Source organism: Macaca mulatta, chromosome 15 (genome assembly GCF_049350105.2).
Source record: "Macaca mulatta isolate MMU2019108-1 chromosome 15, T2T-MMU8v2.0, whole genome shotgun sequence".
Lineage (NCBI taxonomy): Eukaryota > Metazoa > Chordata > Mammalia > Primates > Cercopithecidae > Macaca > Macaca mulatta.
This window is the reverse complement of record NC_133420.1, coordinates 95,013,564-95,028,135: the sequence shown is the minus strand read 5'-3', so window position 1 is coordinate 95,028,135 and position 14,572 is coordinate 95,013,564. Positions and strand designations below refer to the sequence as shown.

The following is a 14,572-nucleotide window of genomic DNA, read 5'->3' as shown; positions in this document are numbered from 1 at the left end:
CTTGGAGTTACACCAGTTGTTTGTTGGGGGTTCTCAGGCCTTTGGCCACAGACTGAAGGCTGCACTGTTGCCTTCCCTGCTTTGGACTGAGCCACTACTGGCTTCTTTCTTCCTCAGCTTACAGACGGCCTATCGTGGGATTTCACCTGTGAGCCAATTCTCCCTAATGAACTCCCTTTCATATATACATATATCCTACTAGTTTTGTCCCTCTGGAGAACCCTAATACAGGGTAATAATGCTATCTTATTTCACAGAGTAGTGTGAAGATTCTATTATGAAATGTAGACCATCTAGAATATGGCTGGCTTTACAGTATTACAAGATGCTATTAATATTATTGTTATATAGTATTACAAGATGTTATTAATTTTATTTTTTCATTATTAGACAAAGCTAGCAATAATCTAAAGTTGCATTTGTTTAGGCAATATTTACTGAGTATTACTTTTAGGTGGCAATGGAGGAAAAAACAGTCTTGATCTCTAACCTAAGAAGTTTTTAACGTAGTTGTAAAAAGCATGCTCTTAGATGTTCATTTAATAATATTTATAATAGCAACCAATATTTAATCAATATTCAAAAATACATGTCAATAAAGTAAAAGATTGTAAAACATACCATGGATTACTCTGCAGCCAGTAAAACTTATGTGTATGAGGCTTAATTTCTTCATCTGGTAAATGGGGATACCACAGAACCATTAAAAGATCAGAATGATCGTGAATATGAGAGGACTTCGGAGACAGTAAAGTAATATACAAATGCTAATTATTACCACTTATTAGGGTGTGTAGAAACTCAATTATAAAAATAATTTTAATGAACATTTACTATGTGCCAGATACTATATATATATTATTTAATCCTCAGTCTGGGCTGCCAGGTTTAGAAAATAAAATTATATAATGCCAGTTACATTTGAGTTTCAGATAAACAATGAATAATTTTTCAGTATAAGTATATCCCAGGTGCAATTATTCAATGTTCATCAGAAATAGTTCAGATACACTAAAAATGTATTCACTGTTTCTCTGAAATATTTAAAACATATTTTTGTTTTTTTCTTTTGCCCTCTCAGTCCAGCTTTTCCTGACTCTGGGAAAAACCAGGAAGAGAAGGCCTTAAAATATGTTTATAGCAAAAATTTATTCGTTTATTTGAAATCAAAATTTGACTAGGCACCCTGTATTTTCTCTGGCACCCCTACATCAATCCTATGAAATAGGTACAATAACTATATATATATAATGAAAACAGAGAGAAATATTCCACTTTGGTTGGTGCAATGGGAAATCACCCGCTATTCCTAATATGGACTGTGTAGAGGAGGAAATCCTAAATCCAGAGGCAGAATGAGAAAGGCACATATTATTTCTTGGTTCTTAATAGCATGTGTAGGGTAAACTTCCCTGAGAGCAATAACTTAAACCTTTAGAATGACTTTCTATGGCAGAAGCACCTGAATATGTGTTCCAAGTTAGGGAGTCCGGGCATGGCCAACCTGGAGACTGATTCTTCCTCTATGAGGTACATCTGAGCCCCCATCAAGCCAAGTGTTTGGGTTAAATGAAGGGGATTGAGGCCAAGTGTTTTGGGTTAAATGAAGGCTGACAGGTGGAGATTGTTAAGGGAAGAATGTTAAGTGAAAATGCTATATAAGCTGCATGCTGTTTGCAAGTGCTTGTGGTTTTCCTGCCTAGTCTGCAGCCTCTGGGCTGTGTGGTTATGTTATCCATCCCACCACCACTGGACTGTAGGAAGGCGGATATGTTGTCCAGCCCACCACCACTGTACCATTTCTGTCCACAAGGCTGTTCTCCTGTCCAGCCCACCACCACTGCATTCTCTCCCCTCTATATAAGCTCCTGATAAAACCCCATGTCTCGTTTGCTGGCTATGGGTCTCTTCAGCCTCTTGAACGTGGTGCCTTCCCTACTGAGGTTAATAAGGGTTTGGCAAAACACCATGCTATTGTTATTTAAAATGTTATAATTTCTCAAAATATATTAATCCCAAATTCAAATGCTAAAGATAACATGTTGCAAAGCTGACTCTAAATGACTCTGGATTTTTCAGCCATTTTGGAAGATTGACAACGTTAGTCCCTTCTCTTAGCGCAAATTATCTAGAAGTGGGAGATCAAATGTGGAAACGCTTATAAGCTGTTTTGAGTTGATGAGATTTCGGGATCTGGGAGCTAAACCTCGAGTTGCTTCATTTCTTTTGGGGGGTGGCAGTTGACTTGTTTTCTGCTGTTTCAGTGGACCTTGAAATTATCATGACTATTTGCTTCACTTCAGTGTACACCATCCCACTCCATTTGCAGTCAGCACCACTCGGAATAAAACATATTCATTCGCAGTGTCCCTAGCAATGACAGAGGTATGTTCAAATATCTTTTTGCTCTTGAAGAAAGGAGCTCACTTTGCTTTTGCAAAAGATAGGCGCAAAAAGGATCAATATTTGACACACGTTATATTACATTGCGAAGAATAGGAGCAAGTGTGTGTGTATGCATCTGTATGTGTTTCAGCACAGACATCAAACCAAAAAAAAGGAGGTCTGTCTTAGAGACAGACAGAGTGAAAGACCCCCAGGAGGACTGGGTTCCAATCTTGGCTTTGCAAGTAACTAGTTATGTGACCATCCACAAGTCCCCTACTCTTTCTGAGCCTCATTTTCACTATCTGTAGTGCATCAATACCTGCAGTATTCCACAGGAGTATTTTGAGACAAGGTTTCAAACCTAGAAGGCATCTTGGCTGTAGGAGAAGGAATTATAATTGGTTCCTTATTGATTCTTCCTTAAGAAGTTCTAACAGAATAAATCTGCCTTCTTGCCTGCTAATTAGACACGTATTTAACTCTGTTTCTTTTTTTAATAAGTCTCTGCTGTTATTTGAAATCTTCTATTATATGTAATGAAAACCTCTGTCACACACACATACACAAAGATAGCAATTGGCTCTGAGCAAAATGATTTCAGAAATAAGGGGGCAAACTTCAAATTATTACTGCCCATCAAGGAAGTCAGAGTATTCTGTTAACAACAAAAATATTTTCAAAAGCACCCAAGGAGATAAAAATTTAAATGTCAGAGCTGAAGACAAAGATTTCTATCAGTACATCTCACACTTTTGCATAATCGGAATCACATAGGAGAACTTGTTAACTATGCAGATTTCTGGGCCCCACACCAGAGATTCTGAGTCAATAGGACTGAAGTTGTCCAAGAAATCTAGATATTTAGCAAGCTACCTGGTTGATTCAGAGGCAAGTAGTTCTTTGAGAATACTTTGAGAAACATTGGTCATTACCAATCAAATATGAACATACAGTTAAGATTTTTAAATAAAGTAAGAAAAACTGGTAGAAAGGAGAATGTGGATTTAATTCAATATAAAGTTTTGGGATGGGAGAGGCAAGACCCTCCCAAGAATGGAGCGAGAAGAGAAGGACTCCTTGCAATGTCTTATCTCTCAAAATGTCTCCAAGGTGGATCTACAAGAGCTAGTTAGTGAAAACAATGGAGGAAAATGTACCAACCCAAGAGGAAAAGAAGCCATATAAAATTAGAAGAAGAATGTGGGAGGACAGGCAGAAACGGCCACAGGATATCTAGTCTCAGGGATGGTTGAATTGTTGATAGGTAAAAAGATGGGAAAAATTCAGCAAAGTCACTGGTCAGAGGGGAAATCTTACTCATCAAAAAGGAGAGGAAGAACCAAGTAAGTGAGAAAACAGCAAAAACGTGAATGACTTTACATTTTTAAGAAAATGACATGCAATCTTCACGGAAAATTTGTTGGTGGGGAAATAAAATGAGCTCAACGTGAAAATATCTTTAAAAATATCTTACAGGAATTTTAGGATAGAAGATGAGAAAGTACTTTGAAAAGTATAAATAATGAATTACATGATTATTACTTGCAGTATTTTCTGTGATTATCAAATTTGTTCACTATCTGCCTGGCTCATAAGGTAGTTAAAGAGGGCTGCATGGCATTATCTTTGGAGCCTGACAGTGTCTGATATACAATAGGCACCAACCGGATGGACAAATGGATGGGTAAATCAAGTTAACACAGGAAAAGATGAGACAAGAATGGAATGGTCACATAGTACTCACAAAACCTCACAGGTTTCATTCTCTGATTTTATGGACACATCACTCAGGCATATTTTGGTACTAATATCTGCATGCATGAACCTCCAACTGGGGCATGCCCGTTTGTCTTCCTGAAAGAAGTACTTCTTGATTCATTGTACCTGGTGCATCAGTTGTCTACCTGTTGCCCCTCAGCTCCACTTTCACGCTATTCCATCCTGTCTGTATTGCTGGGGCTGTGGGGATCCACAAACTACATTTTCCAGACGCCTTTACTACCTGTCTTTCTGTTATGTCTGGCAAGAGGAAGAGCCATTATTTCTTTCCTATACTCTCTTGTTTCTGCTGTTGTTCCTGGAAACAGCTGTGTCCCTTCAGTGACCCAAGGTTCTGCTGGAACTGCCGTTCTTTATTGGTCCCAGCCGTGGCTAGGGAGACCATCCTTGGCAGTCCCAGCACAGGCTGGGTGGAATCCCTTAAAGCTTGCTCCTGGACTTTGACAACTCCTCTTCAATTTTATTCCCCTAGTTCCTAAGGCTGGTAACTGCTTTCTACAGATACTAATCTCTGAATGTCACCCTTTTCCCTTTTTGCTTCTTTAACTCCCTTGCTTATCTGTTTCAATGTCCCTAATACCAAAATCTGTAGTAAATCCCTTCTATTTGAAACATCTAGAGTGGTTTCTGTTTTTCTGGCCAGACACTGAATGACACACCTGGAAAAATCAGAGTAAATATGATTACACTAGGTATTGAAAGTACGGATTGGAGAACATTTTGTTTGTTCCAGAAGAATCCGGAATGAAAACTGAAATTCCACTGGAGAGTTAGAGCATTATTAAACAGTATGTGTAGGGAATAAAATGCCTTTCCCCCATCCTGGGATACCTCCCTGATTATATTACCTTATTACTGTGATAGTTTTTTAACTTCTCTGCTTTTTCACACAAATCTACAAGAATCTCCTCCTCCTGGAAGCCTCTCTGATTACCTCACACAAACATGATCTTGCTTACTCTGAATTCCTATGGTTCTTTCATTCTCTGATTTCTAGAGTATTTATTCAGGTATGTTAGCAATCAGTTTTTCTCTTGATCACTCCCCAAACCAGAGTGATCATCAGAATCCTCATAAAAATATAGATACCAGGACCTTCTCCTTGTCCTAACCTCCTGAGACAAAATTCTAGAGTGAGGGATGGGTAGTATAGGGTTGAGACAGCATCTATATATATTTTTATACCTCTCAGATGATAAACCCTTCAAGATCAGGGCCTTTTCTTTTTTTTTTTTTTTTTTTTTTTTTTTTTTTTTTTGAGACGGAGTCTCGCTCTGCCGCCCAGGCTGGAGTGCAGTGACTGGATCTCAGCTCACTGCAAGCTCCGCCTCCCGGGTTCACGCCATTCTCCTGCCTCAGCCTCCCGAGTAGCTGGGACTACAGGCGCCTACCACCTCGCCTGGCTAGTTTTTCGTATTTTTCAGTAGAGACGGGGTTTCACCGTGTTAGCCAGGATGGTCTCGATCTCCTGACCTCGCGATCCGCCCGTCTCGGCCTCCCAAAGTGCTGGGATTACAGGCTTGAACCACCGCGCCCGGCCTAGGGCCTTTTCTTTTCTTATGTAGCTTTTACTGTACCTAATACAGTTTAAGCAGACCACAGCAATCTGTTCATTTTCTAATGAATTACATGAGGGAGGATTCCCAGGAAGACCAGCTGGTGTCACTACTGCCTAATTAATATTTCTGGCCCAGGGAAGGGCATTTCACAAAACAAAATTTGACCTTCCCTGGATGCAGTGATTGTGTGCTTCAATCCACCTTCCCATCTGTCTATTTTCTAAGAGGGAGTTGCAGAAACCTTGCCAAGAAAATAGACAGTAAAACTTCAACTGTACCAATAACCTGGATTTTCTGAAAGGAAATGATGGCATGGCCTGAGGCTGCCAGACTTCATGTGAGAAAGCAAGAACTAAAACCAGTAGAAGTAGGCCTCCCACTGGCCCAAGGCCTAAGATTTCATTGCACTAGCTTCTCGGCATTAACATTCTATAGAACAAGTTTAGAAATAAATGCTTAACGAATTTGCAAGCAAAACCAAATTCCAACCAGATTGCATTTTTTATTCACCTTTTACAATCTCATTCATTTTCCATAACATTTGGAGCTGTTGTTTGAAAGTTTAATTTTCCTTTTTATCTACTACTTTCTTATTATTGACTTAAATTATTCTTAAACCATGGATAAGCGAACTAATGTGGGTTTACCATGAGTCATTTATTATGCATCATCTAAGATAACATAGAACCCTTCACCTCTAGCAGAAGCTGTTTAGTAATTACTTCCAATTACTAACAAATTAAGAACAGCGTGTGCTCCAAAAGCAGTTTCTAAACAAGCTCAAACCTGGCTATATTTCAACACTTTTAAATTTTAATTCTCTGGATGTATTAAAAATCTATTAAGATGGTTAAAAGGAAATAAAAGCTAGATGTATAAGTCCAAAAGAAGTCTCCAAATGTCCCCTATAGCCTTTCTTAGATAATATTATGACTTGATCATCTCCATTTGAACACTTACTTCCAGAAAAGTCGATTTTCGGGATAATCAACCTCTTTGTGTTGATTGACCACAAGCTTCTATGTTCAGAAGTTTACTTTAATTAAGAGTGAGGTATTGAATGGTAACTGGATCTCCAGTAGTTGAAATGGGCTTCTTGTCTAGAATAAAGGCCTTTGTTAGCTAGATGGCCCTGGAGAGAGCAGGAACCCCTAAATTCCTCTCCTTCAAGACTTACAGCCTTAAATATCCATGGGAACACCCCAATTTCTCAGTGATCTGCTGGGGGAGTTTGTATGCCATTGGCTGCTGATCAGGCATTTCATTTACAGGGCAGATGAGAGTGGTCTCCTTTATTTCCCACTTGGCACTGAAGAAGTTGTGGCCTTTGGGGGTTAACTAGTTACTGCCCAGCACACTGTACACAGATTGTGCCAATGAGGTGTACATGTTTTCCTCCTACTCACTTTGTGGAGCACACTGGTGGTGAACACAGGGTGCTGGACCTTATAAGGGGTTTCCATCATGGAGGGATCTTTTGAAACAATAGCAATGCTGCCAGAGGGGGGGAAATGGAACTACTTTTTAGATAATACTGTTCCGTTAGCCAGGACTCACCTTCATTGGAAAAAAAACTTTCTAGAAATTCCAAATGAAGATAAAAGTTTATTTTCTAAGTTGTCAATATCAGCTTTGTGTTCTTCAACAAGTACTATTACTCATGGTCGAGTGTTTGCCAATGGCATTGAAATTGTTTCTTTTCCTCTTTCTTTGTCTGTCTTTCTTCCTTCCTTCCTTCCTTCCTTTCTTCCTTCCTTCCTTCCTTCCTTCCTTCCTTCCTTCCTTGCTTCCTTCCATTTTCTGCCTTCTTTCCTTAATATATATATTCTATACATATAACTTCTTTCCTTTTTATATATAATATATATACATGCAAATATATTTATGACTCTCTAATTTCTTCCCTGGACAGCAAGATGTCACCCACTGCCTTACCCCTAACCTAAATCATGGTCTCCCAGCTTACTGCTTATTCAAGGGCTAGGTAATAAATTCCATTTCCTTTTAAAAAATTTCCTTCACCAGCTGGTTAATATCCACAGAGTCGTGTGTCTTCCTCTTCCTACCGTCCCATGTCTCCCACTCCCACCCACTCAACCTCCAGCCCCTGAACACATCCAAAACATATCAGATAAAAGACTTTCCTTTCCTTGAGATCCAAACTGGGAACCTGGAGCCAGACGCTGTTGCACAACATTGGCTCCTAACTGTCATTGTCACAGTTTCAACTCACCTGTCAGCATTCAGCTATACAAGCTTCATAATGTTGCCCAACAGAGGAGCAGAAACCAAGGGCAGATGCCTCAGCCTTTTAGAAGTTGCTTGTAAAACAATAATGGAGCAATATACTTTGAAGTGTGTTTTGAATTTCTTAAAAAAGGAAAAATCTCCTAACACTCATCAGAACAGTTTACTATATACTGTGAATTTTTAGTGGCTAGGATCTCATGGGTTGCAGCTTGCCTGCAGGACTGTTTCTGTAATCCCTTGGATTTCCCACATTCTGTTTCTTCATGGATTCCCTCTGCAGCTAAAAATTTCAAGGATTTTCCCAACCCCAAAGATAGAAGTTGATACCTAAAACCTAAAAGCTGCATTTTCCAAGCAATATAGATGTTAGACTCCTTCATGAACCTCAGACCTAGCCTGGGCTTCTAGAAAATGCAGTTCTTGGCCAGGCGCAGTGGCTCACACCTATAATCCCAACACTTTGGGAGGCTGAGGCAGGTGGATCACCTGAGGTCAGGAGTTCGAGACCAGCCTGGCCAACATGGCACAACCCTGTCTCTACTAAAAAATACAAAAATTAGCTGGGTGTGGTGGTGAGCACCTACAATCCCAGCTACTCGGGAGGCCGAGGCAGGAGAAATACTTGAACCCAGGAGACAGAGGTTGCAGTGAGCCAAGAGTGTGCCATTGTGCTCCAGCCTGGGCAACAAGACCGAAACTCTACCTCAAAAAAAATAAAAAATAAAAAATAAAAGAAAAAGGAAAAAGAAAAAAAGAAAAAAAGAAAATGTAGTTCTTTTTCCTGGTCCACAAGGCTCACCCCAACCCTGAGCCCATCCAGAGAGAGATTCTAATCTCCTGTACCACTTACCATCTGTACCAATCATGAAACATTTAGCAGAGAATGCTTCAGGACACAAATATATTGAGATCCCTATTCCCATCTATTGATGGCATCTTTGCTGCCTCATCACTCACAGCCAACCAGTGACAAACTACCTCTGGGGTGAGGAATTTATCCCTTCTTTAAATGCCTTATTTGGATTATTCTCTTACTGTAACAGCACATGTCCACAGTAGAAATTAAGGGAGAAAAACAATAGAGAGAGAATAAAAATAGAATCTCCTCTAACCACCCTACTCAGAAGGAGCTTTGGTTACTAAGCTATATTACAGTTACCTCACTATAATAATAAAAATTGTGTCTACAAGTGTGTATTATAGGGCTGCAATGAACATTTTCATAGCCAAATCTTTTGTGTGTAGCCAGGAATATTTTTATCTTTGTTTTTATTTTTATTAGTTTTTCTTCATTTTCTTCTTCCTTTTTAAAAAAAATTATAATTTTTTAAAATGAAACACTTCACAAATTTGCATGTTATCCTTGTGCAAGGAGCATGTTAATCTTCTCTGTATCATTCCAATTTTAGTATATGTGTTAATGGTGTAAGGTGTCCGGATTCTTGGCGTGTTGAACAAAGAATTGGACAAAACGCACAAACAAAGAAGGGTTTTATTGAAACTGAAAGTACACTCCATGGTTTGGGAGCCGGCCTGAGCATAGGAGCTAAAAGATCCCGTTACAGAATTTTTGGGAGTTGAAATAACCTCTAGAGGATGCCATTTGGTACTTGGGGTATGCCCTATGTAAATGGAAAGGACAAAATAAAGTTACAAAGTCATTTACTTGACCCTACGCCCAATGGAGAGGATATTTCCTGTCATAGCTAAAGTGTGAATTGACCTCATGTTCCCTGCCTCCAGACCCTGTTTTCCTGCCTCATTTCCCCACTGAGAGACATGATGCCCATAAATTTTATGGGAGGCAGAGGGACCGATGGCCTTTTTTCTGTAACTGCTTCATGCTGGCTTGGGGCATAGTCCCTCCCTATTGAGGATCACAGAACTCTCACCCTACTCCGTCTAGTGGAGGCAGGGTAGCTCCTTAATGGTCAGGGGTGGTGTCTTCCCCTGGAACTGGCTGGAACCTTTGTTGCATGATCATCTGAAGCTTGATGGTCTCTAGGCAACAGGAAATGAAGTTGGTTAAAAGATTTAATGGGAACTTCAGGGGGTGGATACCTATGCTGTCAGAAATGTTTGTTATAGAGATTTGCAGGAGGGAAAAAACAAAACCTGGTCTGTTCTAGAATCTATGTGTTTCCTTAAAGTCTTAGCATGAGCAATTCCATTTTGGTTTGGTTTGGTTTGGTTTGTGGGGGCCTAGTGTATGAGCTTAATCCAAAACAATGGCCTGCCAGAATTATTTTTTTAATTCCTCCTCTTTTTGGTCAGATTCTTACTTAGGTGAGAGTGTGACCAAAACTTGTGGCCTTAGCGCCACTCTCAGTTGCCATCATTTTGGGTTTCCGATTTCAGCATGTCATTCATAGGTCACGGTGTCCTCATGGTTGCACATTTCTTTCAGCTCTTGTCATTCAAATTGGAGGGAGACTACATGACATTCTAGAGAGGGCTGCATGCAAGTATTTAAAATCTTTGAGAGAATACAGTGCAGCAGGGAGACTATTACTGTGACTATTGGGAGGATAATACCAAGAGTTTGGAGTATGCTCCTTATCCAGGGTCCCCATAAACCAAACCTCCTAAAATTAAATAGATCAAAGAATGAGCTAGGTAAAGAGTTTATTCACTTGACTAAGCAATTTCTTCGTCAATCCCCTACCACTGAATTTCTATAATCTTCATTTGATGTATTTCCCCATAGGCCACAATTGCCAGCAGCTGCACAGGTACTTTTCTGTTTAGCTAATTCTATTATTTAGCATAACTTTCACAAGAGAATTTAAAAGTCTGTTGTGTAACTGTAGCCTTTACAGCAGAATTTGCTCTAGAACCTATCATGAGGGATAAATTTCTAATCATTGCTTTTTTTATTTTAAACCGTGGAAAAAGGACCTAACGAATGATGCCCTTTTAGAAGAGTGAAGGCCTTCTGGCAATGTTCTCTTTAACCCATGATGCGGGTTAAGAGGAGTAAACCAATGTTTTGTTTTTGACTGATTATGAGGCAACACGTGTACCATTAAAGTTTCTTACCTGCATTGGGCCTTTGTCTTTTATCTATCAAAGTATAAGGTTATCCACGTATAAGACTGACTGCAAACTCCTTCACAAGTAAAAGTATACCCCATAAGTGCACATAACAGACCCCTTTTCCACTTCTATGTTCATAGAGGCATAAGCAAGAAAAAATATTCAAAGATAAGTTTCATGATAGAAGTCTTAATCTGTGAACTTGGGAAAAGCTGTTCACATCAAGGATGCCATCCTCTTTTGGGAGAAATTTCCCTGGTTAGCTTTACCTCCAGGGTTTATCTTAAGAGTAGAGAGGCAGGGTCGGACGCAGTGGCTAAAGCCTGTAATCCCAGCACTTTGGGAGGCCGAGATGGGCGGATCGCAAGGTCAGGAGTTGGAGACCAGCCTGACCAACTGGTGAAACCCTGTCTCTACTAAAAATACAAAAATTAGCCAGGCATGGTGGCGTGCACCTGTAAACCCAGCTATTCAGGAGGCTGAGGCAGGAGAATCACTTTAATCTGGGAGGCAGAGGTTGCAGTGAGCTGAGATGGCACCACTACATTCCAGCTCGGGTGACATAGTGAGACTCCGTCTCAAAATAATAAAAAAAAAATAACAATAATAATAATAATAATAATAAAGTAAAAATAGTAGAGAGGCAAAAAAAAAAAGCTGACAAAAAATAAAACAGCCTCCAGAATTCATAGTACAATATAAAATGACCTAACATATATGTAATTAGAGTCCCAGAAGAAAGACAGTAAGAATAAAGTATTTGAAATAATAATGGCCAAAATGTTCCAAATGACTTTAGATAGCTTTGGGGTTGTAAGCTGCTCCTAGAACAGAAGAGATGTTCCAGATCACACATTTGGAAAAGCTAAGCTCTTAGATTTTTCAAGAAGTCAGAAAACGAAGAAAAGGGGATAGGGTGGGGGTACCAATGATTGTTTATTTTAAGGGGATTCTATATACAAAATCAAAGTAAGAGCACTTAAGCCGACTGAGGTGCCAAAGCCTCCGTAAGCGTGAATTGGATGAATGACCCAGCAGCTAGTGAGTACGTACTCTGAGCTGCATGTTTGATGTGCATTAACTCACTGAATCATTAGGAAAACCCTGTGACATAGGTATTATTTGAGGCTAAGAGCAGTTCAGTAACTTGTCCAAAGTTGCACATCTGACAAGCGGAAAAGATAAGATTCAACCTCAGGGCTAACTTCAAAATCAATTCTCCTAACAGTTCTGCTATCCTGCCTTCATCTAGGTTGCTCATTCATGAATATCTCTTCCCCTTCAAGGAAGTACTGGATTTCCCTCCTGTACAAATGTAGGGAGTGACATGACTCACAGCCCAGAACTTGTAGGTTGTGAGGGAAGGGGATTCATTTTGCCTGGACATCCCACAGTGCATAGAGCCATGTAGGACTTCCAAAGGCTGCTGGAACTCAAAAGCCCATGTTTGTGAAATATGGTCCTTTAGAGTCTGCATTTCCAAAGGTCTTGGATCTTGAACTAACTAAAAATTTGGAGTTCAAGAGAAGAATCTAAATCAAAATAACCAGCCAAATATACTTCTTAGTCCTAGACACTGGAAGTATGCTGACTTCTGCCCAGGACAATCATATCATGTCAAGCCAGAAAGCCATATTATAAAAACACCTGCGTTTGAGGAAAGACACAGACTACACCACACACAGACATACAGGTGTCCAAGTGCAGTGAATAAGCAGATGTCCAAGAGTGAGTGAACAATTCAGATCGATTCAACAATAATTTGTTGAACATCTGCTATATTTCAAGCACTCTTCTATTGGTTTATCCTCCCAGGCAACAGTGCTAGCCATCAAGAATCTGTGGCAGATAAGTAAGAGGCAACACAGTGTGATAAGTAAAATGAGTGACACATACAGAAGGTTCTAAGACAGTGGAGAAGGGAATTATTCATTCATTCTTTCTGTCATTCCATCAACACTTCCTGAACAAATACTATGTGCTGCAATGGGCTAAAACCCAGATTAATAAAAAATTTCTGGCAGAGGAGAAAAGAGAGACATTTGAGGTAGAGGGAGCCACAGACATGTATAGAAGCCTGAAGGATCATGACATGTTTGAAGATCTCTGAAACATTCCAAATTGTGGAGAATAAAATTGGAGGGGGAAAGCAGCAGCTGCAGCTGAAGTATGCAATCATTTCTACGTACTGAGAGCAATCATGCATAATATGCATAGGGCGCAATACTTTGGACTATGTGCAGGAAACAGCACAAGTAGACTTTGAGGCAGTCCAAACCCAGACATTGTTTTTATACATTAGGTACTTGATAAAAGTTGTTTGTTTTTTTTTTAAACAGGGTCTCACTCAGCCTTCCAAGCTATAGTGCAGTGGCACATTCATATCTCATTGCAGCCTCAAACTTCTAAGCTCAAGTGATACGCCTGCCTTTGCCTCCTGAGTAGCTGAGACTATGGGCACACACCATCATATCCAGTGGTGCTTGATAAACTTCTTAAACTGCAAGTAGCGTTTATATGCTTATACCCATGGGAGTGCCCAGTCTCTCTGGCCTCATACAGATATCTGTGGTGACCCATGAGAAGTCAAGGGAGTTAGGAAATCACATTTCTCTCAGGCTGGAAGATCCAGAGTTGGTGGTGGCTCTTCCCCACCCAGTAGTCCACTGTGGGACAGGACAGATACCCATTCTATACAATGAGGCTACCTCTCCTTATCCCAACTTTCTACCTTCCTTGGACTCCACTGGGAGAGGGTTTAGATCATGGTCTTTCTGAAAGATTCATGTATGACCCAAAGCAGTAGAGAGCTGGAGGCAGAAACTGGAATTGTACCTTTTTTAAAAAGTTAATGCCCTTTCTTACGTCTCAAAAAGGAAACAAGTTCTCCACATTTGGTGCCTTTCAGAAAGTATCTCCACAAAGTCTTGCTTCCCGCCTATTTCTCTGTCTCCTTATCCTCCTGTCTTCTTCTACTCTGTTTGGATGTCATTCCTCTCCATCTCGCTCTCCCTTTCTATCTCTGCTCGCTGTCCCTGCCAGGATAGAAAGCCCTAGACCCAGTCACCTCTTCAGTCTGTAATATTCTGCTGCCTCTGGCTTTACCTGGAGGCCAGCAAAGCTTCCTCTGATCCCCCTTTCATAGATACACTCATCTCCGGTGGAAGGGACAGTGGGGACACGGGGGGTACTTCACCTCCAGAAGAGCCTGCCCCCAGATTTCCTTCAGAAATTCCTTAGAGACAATCAAATTTATCTGTGAGAAAAGCAATTTCTTCCAAAGGTTGCTTTGTCTAGTCTAAGTAGGGGGTGTGTTCTCTTATTGGTATAGCTTTAACTCTACTTCTTTTGAATTAATAACAATAGACTTTTTTTCTGATCCTGTTTTCATTGTTTTACCCAATAACTGAAAAATCACTCTGCCTGTGTCACCTGGCACCAGGTTCAAGTAGTTTCTTCCTCATTGCTAGATTTCTTCCATTCTAAGAGGGGTGTGTGTGTGTGTGTGTGTGTGTGTGTGTGTGTGTGTGTGGGGCTGGGGTGGGTTGAGATGTTCAGTT

At 40.2% G+C, this 14,572-nt stretch overlaps 1 long non-coding RNA gene and 1 other non-coding gene across 2 annotated transcripts in view; both read right to left on the bottom strand.

The window, feature by feature from the left end:
• LOC114672800 (uncharacterized) overlaps window positions 1-14,572 on the bottom strand; it is a 150,674-nt gene that overhangs the window by 34,757 nt on the left and 101,345 nt on the right. The window lies entirely within an intron of this gene.
• LOC114672973 (U6 spliceosomal RNA) lies at window positions 9,303-9,407 on the bottom strand. Its single transcript, XR_003723486.1, has one exon. It is a non-coding gene; the product is annotated as a U6 spliceosomal RNA (small nuclear RNA).